This window comes from Ammodytes marinus (assembly GCF_949987685.1).
Source record: "Ammodytes marinus genome assembly, chromosome: 20".
Classification (NCBI taxonomy): Eukaryota; Metazoa; Chordata; class Actinopteri; order Uranoscopiformes; family Ammodytidae; genus Ammodytes; species Ammodytes marinus.
In genome coordinates, this window is record NC_137224.1 from 20,053,497 (window position 1) to 20,062,629 (window position 9,133).

Here is a 9,133-nt window from a genome sequence, read left to right on the forward strand (position 1 = left end):
TGAACCATAATAATCATCTTCATCACGTCGGAGAGACACAGAGGATCAGAGGGGGAGATGGTGGGGAGAGAGGGCGTCTGTGCCGACTGCGGAGCAGGTTGACAGACAGTGCTCTACGGTGTTTACTGTTTTGTCCTCCCAATGGAGCCTGCAAGGTATCAACGTTCTTAGCCAATCACGGCACTGCTCTTCTTAGCCAATCACGGCATTGCTGCCAACTTCCAACTGACCGGCTACTTTTTCCATCAACTTTCTCCGGACACGTATAGTCCAGGCATTATATAACCCATAACCTGACCTCTCAAAAATTGCAACAGAAACCATTCCAACTTCATGTGACTCATGAATATGTAATACATAACATACTAAAAGTCTTAAGGAATCCAAGTGGTGGAAAGTTATTTTCTAAGGGGTTTCTTAACCATACCTTTATGTCAATTTTCGGCTTCCCAAAGTACTGTTTTATGGTAGAGGGGATATGTGCAAAATTGTTAACCTTTTCAGAAAAGCTTGAAACTTGGTACACTTATACAGTTTGGGGCTCTGAACATTTTCAGATATTAAGCCATTGCAAAATCGAATCATGGTTGCCATTGCGACCATTTTACTTTCCGCCATAGCCTAATTATGCATTGTTCATCATAACTCCTGAACCAAACATAATACCACATAACTAGTGATGTCTAACCCTATGTTTTCATGGTCAGGGATTACTATGATACCACACAACATCAGAAACAGTTAAGGTTGGGCGCCCTTAGCTCAGTTGGTAGGGCGTCCCCCCCCCCCCCCCCCCCGGGCCGGGCCCAGCAGCAGATCCGGATTCGATTCCAGCCCGCGGTCGTTCTCTGCATGTCACTCCCCTCTCTGCCCCATTTCACCTCTGTCTCTCTGCACTGTCAATAAAGCATAACAATGCCCAAAAAATATCTTAAAAAAAAACACATACATGTAATTGTAGAGAGAATAACTATCTTATCAAGCAGGGACAGTTGGGGGAGCAAGGGCTTATTATTTTACAATAGTAGCACGTACATGTCTGACTAAGCCCAGCATACCAATTTATTTTGAATACCCACTCACACAATTGTTTAACAGATCAGCAGATCTCTACAAAATAATCAGTTCACACAGAGACATTGTTCTTCTTTAGTATCCACTAAAGCAATCTAAAAGTTTTTTCACAATTTGCACGTTTTCTATGCTACTAGTTTCTGGTATAAGATACATTTACACTAATTGACTGCACCAAATATTGCACTCTTTTGTATTTCTGCACATGACAATAAATCATTTGAAATATTTTGGTGGTATTGTTGAAATAAATAACGCTTAAAAATTAACATCAACAACAAATTCTTCACACAAAAAAGAAAAAAAGGCGTTTCTCTACATGAATAACCAAACCAACCTACCCTTCAAAACTATAAAGTTGGCCTATATTTGGTTGCAACATTTAGGCTTAGTTCATTCTGCTCTCATCACTGCAAAATTACTGAAAACATTACTGAAATCATTACAAAAAAGTTCTTAATCTTTGAACACAAATCTGTTCCTTCAGTTATTTCCAACTTCTTTGTGCCTTGTATCTTTCTTTGCATTAAGAACTTTTTAAGGTCTATTTTCACTTTTAATTTTTAGAAACAATACAGAAAGCAGGATCTTGGTGGTTACAATGATTAAAACAGGATGATGATGCTCGTCAGCTTCATTGCGGTATCACTCGGCTGGTTGGTCAATTGGCCAGGTTTCTGAAAAACTGGTCAGACCTGGCTGGCCGTGTCAACCTGAAGACTTATGTCCAAGCCTTTAGAAGTTATAGTCCCCAAAGGGAAATTCTTTTTCACAAAAATGTACGTTATGGGGAGAGAGAATTTAAATCTGTTTGTAGACTCAGGACAATGACAGAGTAACTAGCCTGTCCTGTTTATAAGAATGTAGAAGAACTACAAAAGGTACCCAACCTGTTTTTTCATGGGGTCCAAATACTTTTCACATCCACACCCAGACACAAGTAGCTTTTCTACTGCTTTTTAAATGGCCTTAAGCGGAGCCGCGGCTCTGTGTAAACACCCAACTTTGAATAGATATTGACATAAATATCTAAAAATCTAAAAATAAAGGTTATCTAGGTAGGTTCTTGGCTTCCAAAGACCATGGGCCCCCCAAGTGGCTGGGCCCTAGAAAGCTTTCACACTTTCTACCCCTTATGGGCGGCCCTGTCTGCACATACTGTAGATGTGAGCTGATTTTGTGTAGAGATTATGCCCTGATACTGCCATGAAATAAAGCATTTCTGATATTGGTTGCGTTCCGAATCGCATACTCTTTCTTTTTTCTATTCTACATACTACATCTGACGATAAAAAGAATCTAGTTAGGATGCAGTAGGCATACTATTGGGACATACTTTTCTCTCTTATTTCATCATAACATTGCGCCTTGATCTTGCCTCTTGCTTTTATATCCGTCGCATCCCCGTTTGTTTTCATGTGGAGGCTTCGTCGATGTTACGTCACTTCACGTGCGCACTGGATTGTGGGTCAGAATCGCCCAAATAGGATGCACTTTTCAACACTAACAATCTTGGCCGCATGAAGTAGGACATCCGGGTACTTCTAACCATCCTAAATCTGGCCACAAGAATCGGGACATCCTAAATCTTTTTTCTACATACTATATAGTAGAAAGTATGCGATTCGGAACGCAACCATTGTTTCAAGGTGAAGTTCCCAATTCTCAGAAACTTGCAAAATATGTCTACCAATGGATTTTAAGGATTCAGTTTTGCATTTGAGAAGTCATCTTATTCTGAGAATCACATCAGAATGGCACGCCTTCTCTGCAGACATCGTCTATCAGCTTTGCATAGATTGCAGCAACTTAATTGACACCAGAGTTTTATAAACGATCTCAAGCAGGTATCATCTGCTGATGACATCTCTTCATCATAGTATTTTGGATCTCCTTGCAGCTAATGGGGAGTTACAACAAGTGCATCAGGCAGAATCAGGCAATTAAGGACTCTTTCAATGCAAATCCCATCCAAACATCTTCCCTGTCATAATGTGCACAATGGCTGCAAAGAAAATCATTATCACTTCCTCTTCCCAGCATCAACCATAACATGTCCAATGGACCCCAACAACTCATATCAGTGTGGAAGCCTCCAAGTCACTAACCTCTGGCTCAGCTGCTTTCATAAGAAAATGCCTTCCACCAGTGGTTGATAAAATTTGATGATTGGGGTGGGATTGTGGCAGTGGGCATGTTCACATAGGAACTTACATGCGGAGTAGATGCATGTAGGGTCACTACGTCTCATATCAACCAATGGGGTAAACACAAAGGATGTTTACCCCGGGTGATTGCCATGCTGTGCAAATTGCATCATACTAGACCATGCTGGCCTTTGTGAGACAAACAGGATGGCAGTTTTCCATATGAATTCCAGGTCTGCTGTCGGGTCATATGGTTCTGATCTCTCTCTCTAACTAATAAAGGCAAAAATTACCCAAAAATAACTTGACAGTGTTATCTTGAAAACGTTTAATACATTTATGGCAAGAAAGTTAAATCAAATGAATATTATGACTTCATAGTTAATCATTTATTTGCACATGCATTGTACCATATCTCTTGTTAAAAAAAGTTGTCGGTTGATTTGGACAGTAATGAACGATTTGTGTGGATATCAGAAAAGAATGTATAAATAAATAAAAAATAACATTGGATTCACCCTTAAGGGATGCACCGAAATGAAAATTCTTGGCCGAAACCGAATAAAATGAAACAGTTGGCCGAATGGCCGAAACCGAATACCGAAAGAGGCTTTTGCAGTTTTGTTTATTTATTTTGCCAACATTGCATACATGAACTCCCAAATGTTCTCCTCAAACATAGCCTACAACTAAAAATCAACCCTAAATAAATAAAGAAACAGTAAAACCTTCAAATCTAAGAGTAAAATTAACATTTTACTATGTGATTGTGAACCACTCATTGATTTGTACCTTGACTTATATGAGGAAGAATCTACGAAAAGATACACTTATTGTTGAGTTGCTCTAAAAAACTGCACCACAACTCCCACCATAATGATCAGACTTCAGAATGTGCATCAAAGCCCTAATGATCATAACAATGAGAGGCTTTAAACGATATCCATGCTTAGGAGGTGATTGTAACTTTTTCGGCTGTAGACTGAAACTAACGGGGGGAGGCGGCTCACTGGACATATATTTAGTTACGCAGTCAGTTTGCCGAGATGGCTCTGTATTCCATGGACATATAAAGAAATGTATTCAGGCTCGAGCAATGCAATCAGATCGCAGTGTCCCCCCCCCCCCCCTCTCCCACAGCGCTAACGGACAATATGATTATCATTTTCGCCGTCAAACCAGATTTGTTTTGCGCTGCGGCTCTCACCGGCGAGGAGTCACTGTGAATGACACCGTTACCAACCGTTAGTTTCACTGGGTGAATCGCTGTTTCGCTCGCGCAAGGCTTTTGTGTTTCTAATGTGATAAAACATCAGTCTTGGACGAGCGTTTTATCTTAATGCTGCTTAAAGCATTGCAATGCGCCGTGTTTCATCCTGTATGAAAAAATGCTCCCACACTGGACTCTGACATTTTCATGCACGCAGCCTACAGACTGCTCCTGCTGCTCGCTCCCGACCAGGCGTGGACTTGCATACACGGTTACGTCTCTCTTTACTTCCATTTCCTGGTTTGCAAGCAGCTCATTTAGTTTGTCAATATTCGGTAATTTTGTTCGGCCTTTTAACTGTTTCGGGCCGAAACCGAAAATGACTTATTTTGCCATTTTCGGCCGAACATTTTCGGTGGCCGAATGTTCGGTGCATCCCTACCCTTAACTATTGACCTTAACTGTTTCTGATGTTGTGTGGTGTCATAGTAATCCCTGACCATGAAAACATAGGGTTAAACATCACTAGTTATGTGGTATTATGTTTGGTTAAGAAACCCCTTAGAAAATAACTTTCCACCACTTGGATTCCTTAAGACTTTTAGTATGTTATTAATTACATATTCATGAGTCAAAAACAGTTGAAATGGTTTCTGTTGCAATTTTTGAGAGGTCCACCCATATTTTCTCACAAAATGCCTGTACTAGTAAGGCAAGTAGATATTTTAGGACATTATTTTGTACTTCTTATTAGTGGATATTTTAGGACAGTATTTAGACTTTTTATTTGAAAATTTAAATTGCGTGTCCTTTGAAATATATCGTTTACAAGTAATCTGTGGATATCAAGGATATGGTTTACTAGCTCTAGCTAACTTCCAGTCAGCCAATTAATTTTTTGAGTGGACACTCGCACTATTTAATGTTTGATTGTTAACATTATCTGGTTAACCACTCCTTCTCCTCTGTAATCCACTGTGTGTCAAAGTCTCATCTAAAAGATCTAGTCAAACATAGAAGTGATCGAACATACTTCTATCAATGGAAAGTAATCAGTTTCGGCTCGCCTGGAAAGTAGACGAGAGTAGCCGAGTGCAGTCGGGGGAGTGACGAAAATGCTCCGAGTCGGCTCGACCGTCGGAAGTAGCGTCTTTGTTGCGGATGCAGTTCGTTTTCTAGTTTTTTTTTGAAGGCCTATTAGAAACATATTCATAGAAGAGCTACACATGCTACAACCGATTAGAAGCAGAACAAAAAACAAAGAGTAGTAAACACTTCAAAAGCGAGGGACATTTTCAAAACAAGAAACGAGATATATCCCCATTCCCCACACATCTTTATCTGTCTTGTTATTTTACTAGAAAACCTACTTTTAAGTGATAAAAAATCATTTACAAATCCAAATAAAGGAGGTTCAGTATTTCTCCCTTCACATAGCCTAACGAATATGATCGGCCTAAAGACAGTTAAAGGTCTAATAAAAGATCCCTTATTATTACTGTAGAGATGGATATGATGAACTTTATTATGATGATGTGTAACATGTAACATACAATTCCCAGACCATTTAGATTACTGGAAGTAAGGCTATGATTTAATCTTAATGGCATAAAGATATCACTTCACCATGAATTAATGTGACTCCAGTTTGTGTTCACTTAATAAATCTATACAGGAGAGTTAAACCTGCATGCTAATTATTGCTTTCCAAATTATTTCTCTGTCAAGGGTTCAGATCAGTGGAGGTTTAACTCTGATTAAATATATTTCTGCTTAAATGCATAGGCCTACACTGCGGAGTAGGCCTAATGATTAAACATAAATTAAAATCAAAAAGAATGGATCGTAATTTAATTTTGAGCGGTGATGTCAGACTTTTGAGTAACCAATTGGGGAAACGCATCAAAGGCATGGGGTTTAAACTCCGAATTAGCGCTCAGCTCTGCCTGTCAGCAAGACGTTTCCCATCAAACATTTCGCTCCCGCAGGCCGCAGCCCATGAGGAGAAACTGCAGCGACTTGCTCCAGGTTGCGTTCCGAATCGCATACTCTTTCTTTTTTCTATTCTACATTCTACATCCGATGATAAAAATAATCTATGCAGTAGACATACTTTACTCTCTTATTTCATCATAACATTGCGCCTTGATCTTGCCTCTTGGGTTGCGTTCCGAATCGCATACTTTCTACTATATACAGAGGTGGGCAGAGTAGCCAAAAAATTTACTCAAGTAAAAGTAAGTTACTTTAAGATTATAATTACTCAAGTAGAAGTAAAAGTACTCATACAAATTATTACTCGAGTAAGAGTAAAAAAGTATGCAGTGAAAAGACTACTCAAGTACTCAAGAGTACAAGTAGGCCTACTGAATTACTCCGGATTTATTTTTGAAATATACAGAGCAACACAAACGGTACAGAATAGAACATAATATAAAACAGCAATGTTCAAATAAAGATATTTTAAATAACATAATTTTAAATAAAACAATAAATAAGGTCTTTAAAAATCAAATGAATAACCCTTGAACTCAAACAATAATAAATTAATTATCTGCCAAATTAAATACATCACCCTTCAAATAAAATAATAATAAATTAGGCTTGTCCAAAATTATATTAATTAAAACCAATACACTTACAGTGTCGTGCGAAAGTTTGTGAACCCCTTGAGCCTTTTGGAATTTTATTTATGTTAACCATTATTAATTCATTTTTTTCAATACCAGTATTTTTTATATGAAATAACAGATGTTTGTTTATCAATTCAACATTTTTCTTTTCCAGAAATCAATTGTTAAAATAGATAAAACAAATTATTTGACAAATGTTGTATGTGCAAAAGTTTGTGAACCCTGAGCTGCATTGCTTAAATCGAGCAAGGTAAACACAATCAGGTGGGCCAAATTGATTGATGAAATAGACCAATGTAATGAGAGATCTTTAGGGAAGAAATTGGGCGCCACTAGATAGAACACGGATAAAACCAGGTCAGTTTAGGCCCACCAAACTGAACCCATACAGGTCAGACATGCTAAAAGGGAAAAAAATCTCAGAAGATCTCAGGAATAGAGTTGTGATGCTGCACATTTGTCTGGGGACAGCTATAAATTAATTCAAAAAAAGTTTGAGCTCCATCGGTCCACCGTGAGGCAAATCATCTACAAATGGAGAGCTTTAAGAGTGACTGAACATCTGCCTAGAAGTGGACTTCCTTCAAAAATATCTTCAAGCGCCACAAGAAAAGTATTTTTTTAGTTAAAAGCCAACCCACACATTACATCTAGTGATTTGCAGACCTCTCTTGCAACATCTGGGACAGATGTGAATGGTTCCACAATAAGAAGAAAACTCAGTCAACATGGCTTTCAAGGGAGGGTTGCTGAAGAAGCCTCTGCTCTCAAAAAAGAACAAGACTGCTTGTCACAGCTTTGCCAGAGAGCACCTGGAGATTCCTGAAGTCTTATTCTGTGGACAGATTAGTCCAAAATTGATCTGTTTGGTCATAACCAAAACCGCCATGTTTGGGCAAAAACGCAACTCTGCCTACCACCAACAGAACCTTCTCCCAAGTGAAGAATGGTGATGGCAAATGGTCTGCAAATCTCCAGATGTAATGTGTGGGTTGGCTTTTACCTGAACAATCCCTTTTCTTGTGGTGCTTGAAGATATTTTTGAAGGACTTCTAGGCAGATGTTAAGTCACTCTTAAAGCTCTCCATTTGTAGATGATTTGCCTCACGGTGGGCCGATGGAGCTCAAACTTTTTTACACGAATGTATAGCTGTCCCCAGACAAATGTGCAACATCAAAACTCTATTCCTGAGATCCTCTGAGATTGTTTTCCCTTTGAGCATGTCTGACCTGTATGGGTTCAGTTTGGTGAGCCTAAACTGAACTGGTTTTATCTTTGTTTTATCTAGTGGCGCCCAATTTCTTCCCTAAAGATCTCTCACTACATTGGTCTATTTTATCAATCAGTTTGGCCCACCTGATTGTGTTTACCTTGCTCGATTTAAGCAATGCAGCTCAGGGTTCACAAACTTTTGCACATACAACAGTTGTCAAATAATTTGTTTTATCTATTTTAACAATTGATTTCTGGAAAATAAAAATGTTGAATTGATAAACAAACATCTGTTATTTCATATAAAAAATACTGGTATTGAAATTTTTTTATTAATAATGGTTAAAATAAATAAAATTCCAAAAGGCTCAAGGGGTTCACAAACCTTCGCACGACACTGTATAACACTGTTGCAATTGTTTTGCACATACACATTTTAAAACTATTCCTACAATATGTCACTGGCCCTGAGAAAATTATCTAGGTTGGGTTTAGCCCCAAAATTATAAAACACACAAAATTAAACTTCGTTACACATCAAAACCTGCTGGCACACTCACTACAGAGTGGCTGAACAAAGAGACCACTCTCAGACTCTCACACAGCCAGACTGGGGCATGCGAAGTGAGTAGGCTACAGGGAGAACAGGACATGTGTCAAAGAAGAACAGTGTCTCTGTAATTGCGAGTGTGTGGGAGTCTGTGTCAATGTAGTCTCGCAAAGCCAGACCAAACTACAGCAAGTAGTATGGTCTGGAAGCACTCCGTTTAGAGCCGTCTATTCGGGGGGAAACTGGGCTGGCCTGTTTTTATTTCTTTAAACCAATCACAATCATCTACGGCGGGGCTAACCCCGG